This window comes from Lacerta agilis, chromosome 8, assembly GCF_009819535.1.
Source record: "Lacerta agilis isolate rLacAgi1 chromosome 8, rLacAgi1.pri, whole genome shotgun sequence".
NCBI classification, from domain to species: Eukaryota; Metazoa; Chordata; class Lepidosauria; order Squamata; family Lacertidae; genus Lacerta; species Lacerta agilis.
This window is the reverse complement of record NC_046319.1, coordinates 33,228,838-33,244,600: the sequence shown is the minus strand read 5'-3', so window position 1 is coordinate 33,244,600 and position 15,763 is coordinate 33,228,838. Positions and strand designations below refer to the sequence as shown.

At 44.5% G+C, this 15,763-nt stretch overlaps 1 protein-coding gene across 1 annotated transcript in view; it reads left to right on the top strand.

Annotated features, from left to right (window-relative positions):
• The window catches only part of CDH13 (cadherin 13), a 587,120-nt gene that overhangs the window by 65,445 nt on the left and 505,912 nt on the right, over positions 1 to 15,763 (top strand).

Here is a 15,763-nt window from a genome sequence, read left to right as displayed (position 1 = left end):
AGTTTCATAAGTGTTTGTCAGCTCCCTAGAAAAAGTAACATTCAATGTGAAGATCAAACCCCATTTAAAATAGTTTTTACTTCTGCTGCCAAATCACATGTGTGAAATTAATAGATTTCTTTCCCTCACATTTTTCTGGGTTGTAAAGTTGTTTTGTGATTTTAGAACACTGCAAAGTAGACTTTGTTTCCTTTCCCTTTAGCTGTATTCTCCAGATGCACATAGCAAAGGTCACTTGGCACACATAACTGGCAGTGAGAAGAATTAGAGGCATGCTAATCTTGACTGTCTTTTTAGAAAGCCACCACAACACATAGCTAATCCCCTAGAGTGGTGTCTTGAAAGTGATATTTGTTTGTATAAGATTTTCAGAGACGAGTAAATGGAGATTCGTCAAGGTGTTACATGGATTAATGTTAATGCTGAACTTTCTGTTCTGACTCTATTAGCATGTGAAAATATAAGAATGCCAGCTTTCGAGAGCTGTTTCACACAATCATTTGAGCCTAGCAGAGTTGGGCTTGAAGCTGATGGGGTCAAGAGACATCATAAATGATGTACAGATCTGAATTTCAGGCTCCTCGATTACACAGATAATGATATGCCTTTACCATGTTGGTGAGACTAGTGGGTGTAATCTTGGTCCCCCATATGAGGCACACTTATGTAATGATCATATTTGGAAACCAGTTGCAACACTAATCTGTTGGTATCTGAGTGGAAGCACCAGGGCTGAATCCAGCACTGCAGTTCCTCTGGCACAATGGACTTCCATAAGCTCAGGGGAGCCTACTCTTTTGTCCCCTCCAGCCCCCCATCATACCCTCAAAATCAGCTCTGGGGGGTTAGGGGACCCTCTAGATCATATCTGGGGGTCATGCAGGAGGGGGATGAGATGAAATGGAAGTTCCATTGTGCCAGTAAAACTATGCACACAGAGCACTGGATACAACCCTAATTCTATGAAGTAAGTTATTATGCTTTAGGAGTCCACAGAGTACTGGTAAACTGTTTTGTTACATTTGCATTCCCAGGAGAATTTCAGCTTGGCCTATGGGTTTTCCAAGCACTCACCCCTTGTCGTAATCCATGGGGCTAGTCCAGGCATAGGGAACCTTCGGCTCTCCAGATGTTTTGGACTACAATTCCCATCATCCCTGACCACTGGTCCTGTTAGCTAGGGATCATGGGAGTTGTAGGCCAAAACATCTGGAGAGCCGAAGGTTCCCTATGCCTGGGCTAGTCCAAACAAGGGGGTGGGCCACTGTTTCCAAAGAGACAGAAAGGCAAAACAAGTTTGAATCAGCACCATGGAGAGGGACTTGTTGGGTGGGTGTCAGCTAAGGCAGAACATAAAAGTTGTCTCAGCAGTGCCCTAGAGCAACTGTGGGGTAATAATGCCTACCTCTTCCCAAAATGCTGCATCTGGCCAATTAAGGGACTAGTGCCTTCCTCTGCAGCCATTGGCTTCTTCTAGGTTTCAAATGGTAGGGCTATTTGTACAGAGCTCTCCTGATCCTCCAATGAGTCTATGGGCCAATTATAAGAATCTAGTGGAATAAGAGTCTCCTTGGGTCTCAAGGGAGGAGATATGGGCTTTGATGGTCTGGACTATGAAACTGCAGAGTGGTAAACGAAGCCTATCAGTAACAACAGGCTCATTCCTCGTCCTTATTAGCATTCACAGAACCACAACAAAGCTTGATGCCAAGTGGCAATCAGGATTGAGTGCCTAAACAGGGCAATTGTGCAAACAGCTGGCCAGCTGTGCATCTGCAATTATCCAAAATGCGCATCATGCAATTGCTGCAGTAATAAGGCCTTCGCTTGCATTCCTCCAGCTTAAAAATACCCCCCCCCCCATTATATACATCAGGGTGACATTTCAGAGAATAATGGATGTAATGGGCTGAAGCAGAGTTGTAGGGGGGCTTGTGTTATTTTGAGATGCTGTAGATGGTTCTGTATCCTGTGTGGATAATGATTAAGATTGTTAGTCTTCTTGGCGTGATTCATATGGTGTTCTGGTGGCACAATCCTCAAGCAGGAGTAAATTTCAAAGTTTGCTTCTGGCATGATTAAGTTGAAGCAGAGAGGGTCGAGGAACTACAGATAGAATTCAATAGGAATCTTAGGGCTCATCCACATACTGCTGAATCAGAGCAAATGACAATCAGGTTTTCCACTGATTGCTGTTTGCTCCAATTCAGTGGTAAAGCACTGGTTTTCCCAGGGAAAGCGCTGGAACAAAATAAAAATAAAAAAATGCTTGGACACAGAGCTAGAAAGCTCAGACCTGTGCATAGAAAGTGTAGAGAAAAGGTAAGCGTGGATGAGCTCTACGTGCTGTACATGTTTTAAGCTGGTTACTATTTTCCCAGGAAAAAGAAACCTATGTTCTTTATTCTTACATTTAAATCCCACCTTTTATTCAAGGAGCTCAAAGGGGTTTTACATGGTTCCCACCCTTCCCATTGTAACCCCAGAACAACCCACTGAGGTAGGATAGGCTGAGATTGAAGCAACTGGGCCTAGGTCACCCAGTTACTTTTTTGGAAGCAGGTTAAGTGCAGAAACCCCCTAGGCTGCAGGCCCATAGATGCCCCACCTGCCCCACCACCTCCACCAGCGGCTGAGAAGCAGTGCCTCTGTCAGCACCAATTTTGGGCAAGATCGCATCCATTTTGGGTGAGATCTCACCTGAAACCAGTGCGATTTTGCCCCAAATCAGCATTGATGATGGTGCTGCTTTTCTGCCAACAATGGATGTGGCAGGCAGTGGCGGAGCAAGCCAGTCGGGCGCCTGGGGTGGCGCGCATGCCCTGCACCCAGGGGTGGGGCTAGCTGCCTGTGGGGGTGGGGCCAGTTGGGTCAGGGCCTCTGCGGAGTCTGCCTGCCTCCTCCCACTCAGCCACCCTACAGCTGCAGGGGAGGTGGCGGGCAGACTGTTTGGGGCAGCGTGGAGCCTGCGGGCACCCAAGCCACTGCGTCACTCCCAGGAGAAACACGTAGCTCGGGTGAGCTGCAGGCCCCGCGGTGAGTGCTGCCCACATTTTGTCACCCCCTCAGTGGTGACACCTGGATCCGACCGCCCCCACTGATGCAGGTGGCAGGTGCATGGTGGTGGCAGAGTAGATGGTTGCAGGAGCAGGTGGGTGGAAATTGGAGCCGTGGCAGTGGCAGGGCAAAGTGGCACTTCCTGTTTCACCTGAAGCAGCAAAATGGGATGTGTCACCCTGCCCTTAGCAAACTGCAGTTCCCAGAAATCTTTGGGAGAATCCACATCTGTTTAAAGAGGCAAAAGAGTGCTTTAAATGCATGGTGTAAATGTGACTAAAGTCTCCATATGCTTCCCAGCACCACACACACACACGTACCATATAGTGTCACAGAAGCAGATACTTGTTTTAGTTTAGTGGACTTGACACATATCCACTTCTGTAGTTGCTGGTTCGTCTTTCCATCTGCCTTTCTTGGTTAGATGGAGAGGTCATGTTTGGAAGCGGCCATCTTCCTTGGCTTCCAATTGGCTCTTCACACTTAGAAAGAAAAATCGCTTGATAAGGAACTCTTGAGAAAATAATGTATTGGACTTGTGGCAGGAAGATACGGGTCTAAAATAGGATGAAGTGAGGCAAACAAAGAGGACAAATGCTTGCTATCTGAAAAGATTAGATAATCCCTTAGCAGATTGCTTTGGAGCCTGTCAGGCTGCTGAGCTGTGGGATGTCTCTTACCTGAACTGATGCTGAGCAGAGCTGAGGTTCTGAAGGGCTTGGATGGAAGTGGAGTCAATTGTTTTAGAAAGTCATTGTCTTCTGTTCATAAGGAGGACATTGCTAATGCTTATGGGGTTCCTTGTTTTGGCTCTGTAGCTGACCTTGCTCCACCCTTTAATGTTGATGCTCTTTTCTTTTTTAAGAAAGTGATGGCAGCTATGGGGTGGATGAAAAAATTCAGCTTAGTCCGCATCATAATGCAAACCTATCTAGGCAGCATTCATACGACAGTCTATTCAATTTCCCTGACATTACCCTAACTTTTACTTTCCATGTTATAGTCGAGCTTTCACATAACATGGAAAGTCACTTCTGGAAACCCAGTGGAAGTGAGATGCTCATTTGCGTGTTAATTGCTTCTGAGAAAAAAACCCGTTTGCAACTCCATTAACTCAGAAAGCTCGTAAAGCAACAAAATTTGGGGTGGTACACCAGCATGCGGTTGTTTCCTGCTGTTTTCATGGGGAATAATGGGGGAACAAAATAACACATGTGTAAAAAGGGTGAGGGAGTAGTGATCCAATGACATTTGCCCACTTGTGTGAGTGAGATTGTGGGTAACATGCCGGTGTACAGGTAAAAAAATTAAAATACTGTTTTGCAATATGAATAAATAATTTACAAATGTGTGAGTGCATGTGCATGCATGATCAGGGACTCTGATAAAGCAGGGTTGCCCAGTGCACAGAGGGATGTACTTGCACTCAAGCAAATTATTGTTATTCATTCATTTATATACTGCTCCATGCCAAAATAGGCTTCTAAGTGGTTTACAAAAACAAAAACAACAGTTTGACAAACATTAAAATATAAACATCAGTAAAGTGGTCCCTCGAGTTACAAATGCCTCAGGTTACAAACGCTTCAGGTTACAAACTCTGCTAACCTGGAAGAGTTACCTAGAGTTGAGAATGTTGCCTCAGGATGAGAACAGAAATTGTGTGTCGGTGGCACAGTGGCAGCAAGAGGCCCCATTAGTGAAAGCACGCCTCTAGTTAACCTCCTCCATCCTGTGGAAGTGGGCATTCTTTGCAGCAGGTGATACCAGCAACAAGCCAATGTTAGCCAGGATAGGTGGGTTGCTAGACAACATGGAAGGCTACGTGGAACCTATCAAACACACACACCCTTCCAGTTCCTGTTCTCGTCATCCACATCAGGGTCAGACAACAGTGAAATATTCAGCAGCAGAGTGGCTGGGGGAAGCTCTGTCACATCATGACTAAGTAAGTCCATAAACTGTCCCAACCACCCCCTTCTGCAATGAGACTTCTCTCTTTGAATAATTCATTGCAAATGTCCCATTGCATTAATGCTGTCCTGGAGCAGGGATAGGGATTTTTTTTTTAAGGCTTATGCAAAAGAGTTGCTTGGGCACGAGCTTGCATTTCGGTGAAGTGGTTCCTTTGGATTTTTTGCCTGCCTTGTAAAGATTGGGGAAGGGCAGGGGGAGAGAAACCTGTAAACATGGCGGGAGCACAACTTCAGAAAACAACCACCAAATACCCACTAAAGACCTTATCAGTTAGGCTGCGACAGCAGCAAAGAGAGACATACAAGGAATAGCATCCACTTCTTCAGGGTTTATCAGTGTGGCACAGGTGGTGTTTCAAAGTGACAGCAGGTACCTACTAGTACTGCTATATCCCGCAGCCGCCACCATCCACTCCTCCAAACCCCAGTAGGATGTTCAATTTTAAAGTAATTTCAAACACCATCCAGAAAGTTAATGGAATTCCATCCCAGCTCCTTTTTTTAAGAAAGAAAAAAAATTTAGTCTGTTTTGGTACTTTTTTGTCAGAGCCCATAGTGTCTGTTAACAAATCCAGCTCTTTTGAAAGGCCCTTTACAAGCACAATGGCAGAATTATCACACCGCTGCCAAAAGCATTTGCTCTTGGTTAATTCTAATATCTCTGCATACATATGCTTAGGCTGAATGAAGGGACCTTCCCTAGTTAAATCCCATCATCTGCTTTGCTCCCTGCACTCTCGCTTTCATTTGCTTGCCTTCTGCAGCACAGTGGGAGCCATTACGGTTGCACAAAACTGAGACCTCATGCACAGGTTACATTCAAAGCAGTATTGTACCACTTTGACTGCCATAGCTTCCCACAAAGAATCTCAGGAACTGTAGTGGGTTAAGGGTGCTGAGAGTCAATAGGAGACCCCTGTTCCAGTCACAGAGCTACATTTCCCCTGAGTGATTCAGCAAGCATTCCCTCTTTCCAGGGAGCTCTGGGAATTGTAGGTCTGTGAGGGAACAGGGGCTTGCCAACAACTCTCAGCACCCTTAACAAACTAGAGTTCTCAGGATTCTTTGGGGGGTAAAGCCATAACTGTTCAAAGTGCTTTAAATGTGAGATGCAGATGTGATGTAATGAGAGGGGTATTCATAGGATCAGAGCACCCGTGAGGTTCTGGGTTGGAACATGAGGATGTAGAATTGTAGCAGATGGGTATCTTGAGGACTGAAAACTTTTTACGCCACCTGGAAAGTTCTTGCTTATTCATATTCTGAACTGAGCCATTCCTCTGTCACATTATAAGTTGCTGTCAGGGATATAGGTTTGCATGCCTAAAATTCTTCCACATCTTGTGATTGTAAAGGGTGCTCAGGTAGTGATTCTAATTAGGGGCTGAATCTGTAGGGGCTGTAGGACTTGAGTTGTTTTTTTTCCCCTCTTGGCATGGTCAGGACTGGAGTTGGATGAAACCCTGGGGCAGATCAACACAGAGGGTTGCTTTTTGACAAGTCGGACCAGTGGACCATCTGTCTCAGACATCTTAACACTGACCTGCAGCAGCTGTCCCAAGATTTCAGACAGGGAATCTTTTCCCAACGCCTACTTGGAGGCCCTGGGGATCAAACCTGGGGCCTTCTGCGTGAAAAGCAGGTGCCATGGCCCCTCCTTGTGGCACAAGACCTTCTCACCAGGATCCTGTAAATTAGGGGTGGCTAACCCACAGGCAGTGGGCCACATCCCACCTCCATCTGTAACTGTAGCCTCCCAAGATAACCAAAAATTTCTCATTTAAAAAAACATCTTATATTTCCTGATTGCTTAAAAGGTCTCTTGCTGTGATGCCAAACGAGTTGTTTTGTCATCCCACCCCCCCCACCCCAGCTCCTCCAAATTTATCTCATGTATATGAAAATATTACTTTCATTCTCCATTTGTCACCATCAAATACTTCAAAGTGAGGGTAAAGCCTGTGTTCTCCTTGCCTGGTTGTCGCGAGAACTGAACTGCAAGTTTAGTCTCTCGAAACAGTGACATTCCACTAATTCAATATTAAAAAGAAGTGCTTCTCTTTCTTTTTAAAGAAAGGTTCTGTTGCATATCTTTCTGCAATAAGCTTCTCTCTCCACGAGGAAATTAATGCAATGTAACCATTTTGAAATGTCATATAATAAAAACGAACATGGGTTATCACAATCTGAAAGAAGTGATTAAAAGATCCTGCTTCACTTTCCGTTGTTACGGTGAAAGGGAAGAAGTTCTTTCATAATGCAATCTGAGTAATTATCCCTGTAATTCTGAGAGAAATAGAACATGGCAGGTGATGAAGACGCAAGTGACCTGTTTTGGTTTCTTTGGTAGCAAGTGACAGTTCTTCCCACACCCATTTTTTTTTTTTGTTACTGGATTCAGTTGACTTAAGAAACGACCTCTGTTTCACTTAGGCTCGAAGCGATTTCCTAACATTTCAGCTTTGTATATTGCTTGACTGGGGAAAAAGGAACTGGATTGCCAGAGGTCCCAATATAATATTAATTTATTAATGAAATGCAAATGAGGTCATGCTAAAAAAGACATAGACAGATGGTTTCTTCTCTTTCCCATGCCATCAAGTCAGGAAATGTGATCGGAAGGCAGGATGTGAAATGCCCTTTAAGTGGCGGCAGGCTTGGAACTAGCTTAAGGGGTGTCAAAATTGTCATAGGCATTTGGACACTGGCAAAATTAATGACTGATGAAGAGTGGCATGCAAATTATGAGTGAATGGCACCTGCCTCCATTGTCGAACATGCAGTTATTTATCTGCATCTCCCCAGACACACCTGGCATGCCAAGTGACGTGAATGAGAGCCCGTTGACCAGATTGTGTTGTATATAACTTGTTGTTGTTGTTCAGTCGTTCAGTCGTGTCCGACTCTTCGTGACCCCATGGACCAGAGTACGCCAGGCACGTCTATCCTTCACTGCCTCTCGCAGTTTGGCCAAACTCATGTTAGTAGCTTCAAGAACACTGTCCAACCATCTCATCCTCTGTCGTCCCCTTCTCCTCCTATAACTTAGTTTTATTCAAAACAAAGATGCAGCTGCAAGATAGAGTCCTCTTTTTCATGTTTTGTTCTTCCTGCTCACACTTGCCTCATCTTCCTGCTTGACACTTTGGGCCATCCAACCTGACCTGTAGAGATCTAGGGCTGTCTCAATCTGAGTCAGCTGTTGCCCTTCTGAATATGCCCAATTTGGCTCAGGCTTCAACCAAATATGCTGTGCAGCCTTAGCTAAAACAACAATGAAGGGCCATAGCTCAGTGGTAGAGCACCTGAGTTGCAAGCAGAAGGTCCCAGATTCATTCCCCAGCATCTCCAGATAGGAGATGCCTGAAATCCTGGAGAGACACTGCTAATCCGTATAGACAGTACTGATCTAGATGGACCAATGGTATGACTCAGTATAAAGCAGCTTGCTATGATCCCATGAACTGAAGACAGAATTAGCAAATCAGAGATATTGTGCTTGGTCCTCTGTTTCTTCTTCTTCTTGGTGTAGTGGTTAAGAGCGGCAGACTCGTAATCTGGGTTCGTGTCTCCACTCCTCCACATGCAGCTGCTGGGTGACCTTGGGCTAGTCACACTTCTCTGAAGTCTCTCAGCCCCACTCACCTCACAGAGTGTTTGTTGTGGGGGAGGAAGGGAAAGGAGAATGTTAGCCGCTTTGAGACTCCTTCGGGTAGTGAAAAGCGGGATATCAAATCCAAACTCCTCCTCTTCTTCTTCTTCTTCTTCTTCTTCTTCTTCTTCTTCTTCTTCCATTTTGTAAAATGGTTCGGAAAGAATGCTTCTGTCAATACACCACAGTCTCCCTGTCTGATTAAATCACACCTGCTTTACTCAAACAAGAAGTTCTTCATTTCCTGCCTGTGCCCGGAGAATTAGTATCTGAAGGCATAAGGCTTTTACCAGTAGATCACTGTCTCTGGGCTAGCAGCAATCAATACAAACTGCATTGTTCACACACACACACACACACACACACACACTCCCCATTAGGGGTCCACATCACCCGGGTGACATCTCTGCTTAACCTGAGCCCCTGGACCTGGGTTTTTCTAGATAGTATTTCTCTTTTAAACAAGAAGGTTTCCCAGTCTGCTAAACAGAACAGTCAACAATCCATTACATCGGACTGTGCAGGTCACCAGAAAGCAAAGTGCTTCTTCGCAGAGAAATTAGCTGCACGGTTGCACGCCTTTTGGCTATGCATACCATCTGAGCCAGCATGTATGAACCGCTGAACTGATGTGTCTGGAAGCTTGTTTTTGTTCAGATAGATAACCAGCTAAAGGGGCAGTCAGCAATTCTTTGGGACTTATGGGATAAAACGGGATGGGGAATATATTTATTTATTTTTCACTGAGCCAGCATATGCTTGTTTCGACTTGGGAACACATAGGCTCCAGAATTGCATAGAGTGAACAGAAAGGTAGCTAATTCTTCAGCTGTATACTGAGGGAGTGAAGATGTATTTGTAACTGACTTCATTGGGTGTCCCTTGCCAAATCTTTAATACTGGAAGTGGCCATTATATGGACTGAAATCATTGATCCATCTACCTCAGTATTACCTACACTGACTGGCAATCACTGTCAGTCAGAATAGGTAATACTGTACTAGCTTAGGTGAACAAATAGCCTGACTCAATTGCTTCCCATGTTTCTTATGTCACTCAGCATCAGATACCTGTCTGCTATATGGGAATAGTAGCAGTGACCTACCTTAAAGAGTTGTATGTAAAGACTGAATAGGTAAGTTTTCAATGTTAAGATGTTAAGTGGTAGTAAGTTGATCAACACGATGAGACAAGTCATACAAAGGAAAGAAAGGGAGATTGGTCTTATCCATTCCACCTGTTACAACTCCTAAATGAGAAACATCTCAGCAGTCCATTCTTTGTTGCATGTTCTGTCCAAACATGTTCTGTGAATAGGTGTTGGTGCGCTCTCATTCTCCATATTGATCTGCCTTGTGTACTTGGTTCTTTCCTCACTTTGTACTTAATGGCTGTGATTTTTCAAAAGCTGCCCCCCCCCATTTCTGTTGGGGCCTGCAAGAAAGAAGGTTGCCTTATTTCTATAGGGCAAAATTCTATAGGGCAAAATTCTAGAATCCACTATGCCCTTGTTGCCAAACTTGAGTTGAGCTTTACAACAGATCATTTCAAAAGCTGTTGTTGTGACTATAGCTCATATGCATTGTTGTGGCAGTGATCCTGTGCAGTGCTGTTAAGTGTTAAGATCCTGTTAAGTGGCTTTCCTATCAGAAACCTTCTTACAAAGCAGTTACTGCACCCTGCAGGATTGATGCTTCCACTCAGTAGCTGTTGAGCAGAGGCATTGATCCTGTGAGGTCAGTCAGGTGGGACAGTCAGTCAGCATTGGGCTCCTACCTTCTCCTGGGAAGATGCAGCCAAAGCTCAGGTAGGGGTTAGTCATTTCATGGGTTTTCCCACCTGTAAACTATCTTTCCTCCCTGCCTGATGCATTACTCCCTGACAGACCCATATTGCTCTTGACCTTGCATTGTGAACCATGTCTCAACCCAACTTTGAATTCCTCCAAATAGTCCTGTTTTGGCTCAGTGTACAGCCCTAGCATTCAGAAGTATATTATCACCAGCAGTGGGCATATAACACTGTCCCTCATGCCCTGTAGCCACTGGCAGGCTTAACCTCTTTTAATTTGTCTAATCCACTTTTAAAACCATCCAAGTTGATAATCAGATAATTATGACAACCCAAATACAGACATCATGCTATACTTGCACAGAGAATAGAAGCACCTCATAATGTGTGGTAATCTCTTTGTGAGTCTTACCCTGAATGAATCGCTTTGAGAACTGCATTCTCTATTTCTTCCTAATTGGCATTGCCTAGTGTTTTCCTATGTGCTTCTTCAATGGCAATAAAAACAATAGATAAACCTCCTCCTAAATCTTCCCTCTCTGCTTTATTCTTCTCCTCCTTTCCAAATAGCTGCCTTTAAGTAAGAGATATTAGTATTATCACTGGCTCTGAGTAGGGATGGCTCCAGTTACAACATGAACATTGTTTAAAAACAGCTTTCTCCCCTTTCTCAATTGGAGAGGTTCTCTGTTAATTCCAAGCACCAAGAGACAAATCAAGAGGTTTGGCAATGCTAGGGAACTAACACCGCTAATTTGAGAGTCAGATATATGCATTTTAGCTGCCAAGCGTGTGCAATACAGGCGTCTCATTACAATTTATTTCCTTCACATCGACTTGTAGAACAGTTAGTCTTCTTCCAGCGATTTCACCTCTGAGGTCGTGTGGCGAGAAGGGGGCGGAAGGCAACCAGCGTGCGTCTACTCCGTCTCTTCCCTTCATTGTCATTCCGGCTCCGTAACAGGGACGTGGGGGTATCTGCAGTTCTCCCTTTTGTTAGCTTTCAATTCAAATTTTGTCAATCAAAGTGAACACATGGTGGTCATTTAGAAGTCACAAGGAAGCTCTGCAATGGAAAGAAATGGCAATCAAGAAGCAAACTTCAGGGTTGGATCCTGCATTTTACTTACACCAGTGGCTTGATGAAGAAACTCTGCTGCAGGGATGGGAGAGGAATGTGATTCAGTTCACATTTAAAGGCAAATCTACCTCATTTTCACTTTTGGAAGCAATATGAGAACTGGAACTGAAATGCTTCCAAATTCACATTTCTGCCATTTTTGCAGTACAGTTCACTCCAGGCAAGTAAGGTGTACAAAAAAGCATATACTAGCTAGGGCAATATGCACATACAAACACATATGGAGAAGAGAAGAATGGGATGCGAACACTGTCTAAAGCAGGCTTCCTCAAACTTGGCCCTCCAGATGTTTTTGGCCTACAACTCCCATGACCCCTAGCTAGCAGGACCAGTGGTCAGGGATGATGGGAATTGTAGTCTCAAAACACCTGGAGGGCCATGTTTGAATGCATATATTAGTGAAAATAACATGCAAAATGCATTACATCAGAGGAAACTGCTTTGCAAACGTATATATTGGGCAACATGGCCTACAAAAATGTGTATATTGGGAGAAATTCAGATGCATTTTCATGAGGACCTTTTGGGAGAAAACAAGAAACTAAATTATACTGATAGATATTCCAAGCTCTCCAAAGCCATGGTTTGTTGTTGGCTTGTGAACTTTATTTTGTTTTGTCTGAGGCTTGGTGTTACGTGTGAACTGCACACAAATCCTTAACCATGGTCTGTTTTGCCAGCCCAGACGCTCACCAACATATGTTAAGATCATAGCTGTCAACTTTTCCCTTTTTTAAAGGGAAATTCCCTTATTCCGAATAGGATCCTCGCAAGAAAAGGGAAAAGTTGGCAGCTATGGTTAAGATGAGTTAGAAAACAACTGAAACTTCAGAGGAATCAATCATGAAGGGATAATACATGGTTGACTCATGGTTTCTTAAATAAAGCATGGGTTAGCATTTTGTGCAAACCAGGCCAATGTCTGTGCTTGCATAGAATAAATTACAGAGTACAGAGAAATCTGATTGTTTGTGGAGGGGTGGGGCTACTAGCAATAGCATGGCTTTAATCTTTTTCAAATACTGCTTTGGAAGAAATCAGCTGCCTTTTCAGTAAGGAGTGGGAATAGCAAAAATCCTGACTCTTCTCCCCCCCCCCCCACTACTCTTCAGTCAACAGGCAATGAAAGATAGTGCCTATTGCACAGGGTCTGTTTAGCCAGAGGCTTTGCTGTTTCTTTTCAAGCAGCAGAGGACAGGAATCCTAACCGGCAGAGCTGCATGAGGTAGGGGCAGTGGAAAAAAGGGGGGATGAGTTTTGAGATACAATACTTTGACCACTCTGTTGCTTGCACTTAAGTATGCCGAATCCTGCTGGTTTGCAACTGTTACAAGGACTGCACAGCTTCTCACCATGTACTCTTTATTTTGCGGAGCTGTGCCTGGGGCTCTCTATGAGCTGAAGCTAGCTTAAAACATGTGGATTTTTTCTTTGCCTGAGAAGAAAGAGCAGGTCCGGTAATGAGGAAGTTCTACAGGTATTCTGTGTCTCTCAATTTCCACAGACTGCCTGATTTGAGGCACAGGTCTAGCTCACATATAATGTGCATTTACTGTGTGTATGTGTGTAAAGGAAGAATTCAATGACAGAGCAGCAAATTCAGCTTGCACAATTATAGTTGATTAGGTGGTCTTGTGCAACAAACCCACTTTGGGTTTCAACTGTGCCCTGTACGGCACTCTTGGCGTTTTCAAGCTGATGGCATTTTGGTGCTGCTGTGATTTCTATTGTACTGAGTTAGTTTGCTGCTGGTCACTTTCACTTGTATTCATTTTTGCTTTTATGATCTTGCTTTGGATACACTTGTGTCATGGAAATCTTATCTAAACAGATGTGTTTTGAATAGATGCTTAAAGTCAAATGCAGTTGCCTGAGAGCATACCCTCACATCCCGTTTTGTGTGTGTGCGAAAGCATGGTGGCCATTTTGGGCACAGCGATCTTGCCTCCCCCAACTTTTGTGGTGCCCCAAAACACACATTTTGGGTGCTGTGCTCTCATGCAAGAGCATGACCCCAAGAAAGTGTGTATTTTATGGCTGTGGTCTTGCATGGGTCACATGACTCATGCAGGAGTCATGCCCTGGAAGACACGTGTCCTGATTTTCTGCACATCCCAGTTGGAGGGTATGTGAGAGTAAGTGTCCCAGTGTGTCCCAGACAGCCAGTGTGACAACAGAGAAGGCCCTGCTTCTGTGATGATACAATATGAGGATGGCCATGGTACATCTGGCAGAGCCTCTTCTGAATACCATAGAGATTGACTGAGTCTATGAAGGAGAAGGTGGTTCTCCAGTCCTGGTCCCAAGCTGTTCAGGGCTTTATATGTCAACAACAAAAGCTTGAATGCAACCTCGAATTTGAACTCTCCTTCCTCTTCTTAACCCACCAAAACTTCTCGGAAATGTGTTGCCCCACTGTAAACCCAAAGAGTATTATGCAATATGCTCTCCTCCTCATTTCCTAGGTGGGCACAATCTCTGGAGATTAGGTTATTTAACTGCACTGGCTCAGCAGGAACAGGTCTGCTTTGTGGATTCTTAACTCTGAGCAGAAGATCTCTGTTTCTGAGCCTGCCTGCAAGCTCATCTAAGCACCTTGATTCTGGGGAGAGGGTTTCTCCCAAACTCTACTTCATGTTACAGTTTTGCTTTGCTGTGTGCTGGGTGGAGTCAAGAGGAAGCATGTGAACCCTCATTCCTAGGAGTGATTTGCAGTATGAGTAAGAAGGAAGGACTAGCATGAGTTTGGCCAAACTGTGGGAGGCAGTGAAAGATAGGCGTGCCTGGCGTGCTCTGGTCCATGGGGTCACAAAGAGTCGGACACGACTGAACAACAACAACAAAGAAGGAAGATCATAGTTCAGTGGTAGAACATCTGCCTTGCATGCTGGAAGTCCCAAGGTCCAGTTCCCTGGCATCTTTGGGTAGGGCAGGGAAAGCCAATTGCCTGAAACCCTGGAGAGCTGCTACCAGTCAATGCAGGCAGTACTGGGCTAGATGGACCAAAGAGTCTGACTCACATGCTAAAACTCAAAGAGTATGAACTATGTTGCTACATAACTGGAAATGGGTATTTTGCAACTGGTCACCTTGACTGCAGCTAGTGCTCTAGTTCTTCAGGTGCATGTTGGAAGAGCTATTGGTCCCTTTGGGTTGCCTAGTAACTGAAGGAGATGTTTCCAGCTTCAAAATCTGATATTTTCTTTTACAAAAAATTATTTAGGGAAAAGAGAGCTTTTCAACCTAAAATGATTCAGTAATAGATCTCCTGCACTGCAAGCAGGGATGAGGGAACTGGAATACAATATATTCCAATTAGGAATCGTATTTATACCCTGATTTTTTCCCCTTCCTCCAAGGAAGTTTGAATGGAGCAGCTGATGCAGGAGGAACAATTGATGTGACACTTATCTCTATAAAGTCGGAGAAAATCCAGTGCACAAAGCCAGAGGTTTCTGAATCTTTACACAAATGCGTATCAAACTCCCACCTACCCACCCACCCATCCATCCAAGCAAAATGCATTATCACAGTTCTAACACAAATTCCAGCCATGGTAAAAAATGAAAGGAGTTGTGCAGAGCAGAGCAGGGCCAATGAAGGGTATGGCCTGGGGAGATCCTTGAGGGCAAAATAGAAAGGCCCGGAGGGCCACATTTGTCCTCTGAGTTTGAGGACATTAGTGTCTTAAAGGAAGACCCCAGGCTTCTCAACAATTAGTTCGTGGGGGAGCTCAATGTGATAGGGTCCACATGGGGGAGGGGGCAATTTAGCAATATTCCTCAACTTTTCTCTTTGTTCTTGTGTTTTCCCATATCCAGACTCTGCATTTCAGCTATTGCATCAATGTCTGTTTCCCGTTTTGCCTTTCTTGTGTCTAGAAGTTGATGAACTGGCAACAACAACCTCCTTTTGAATTTCTTCACTGTGTGCAAATGCCTGGGAGTGTTGACAATGCTTAAATCCACAAGTCTCTAAACGCAATCTGGCTCTAAATCCAGCCGCTCATTATGCTATTGTTTTGCCGAGGTAGTGGCTGGCTGGCCTGAAGCCGTGCTGTAAACAAGCTGTATTCATATCGGCTGTACGTCTGTGACACGCAACAAGCCATTTGCTTATGAGCCCAAGACCCCCCAAACAAAGCAA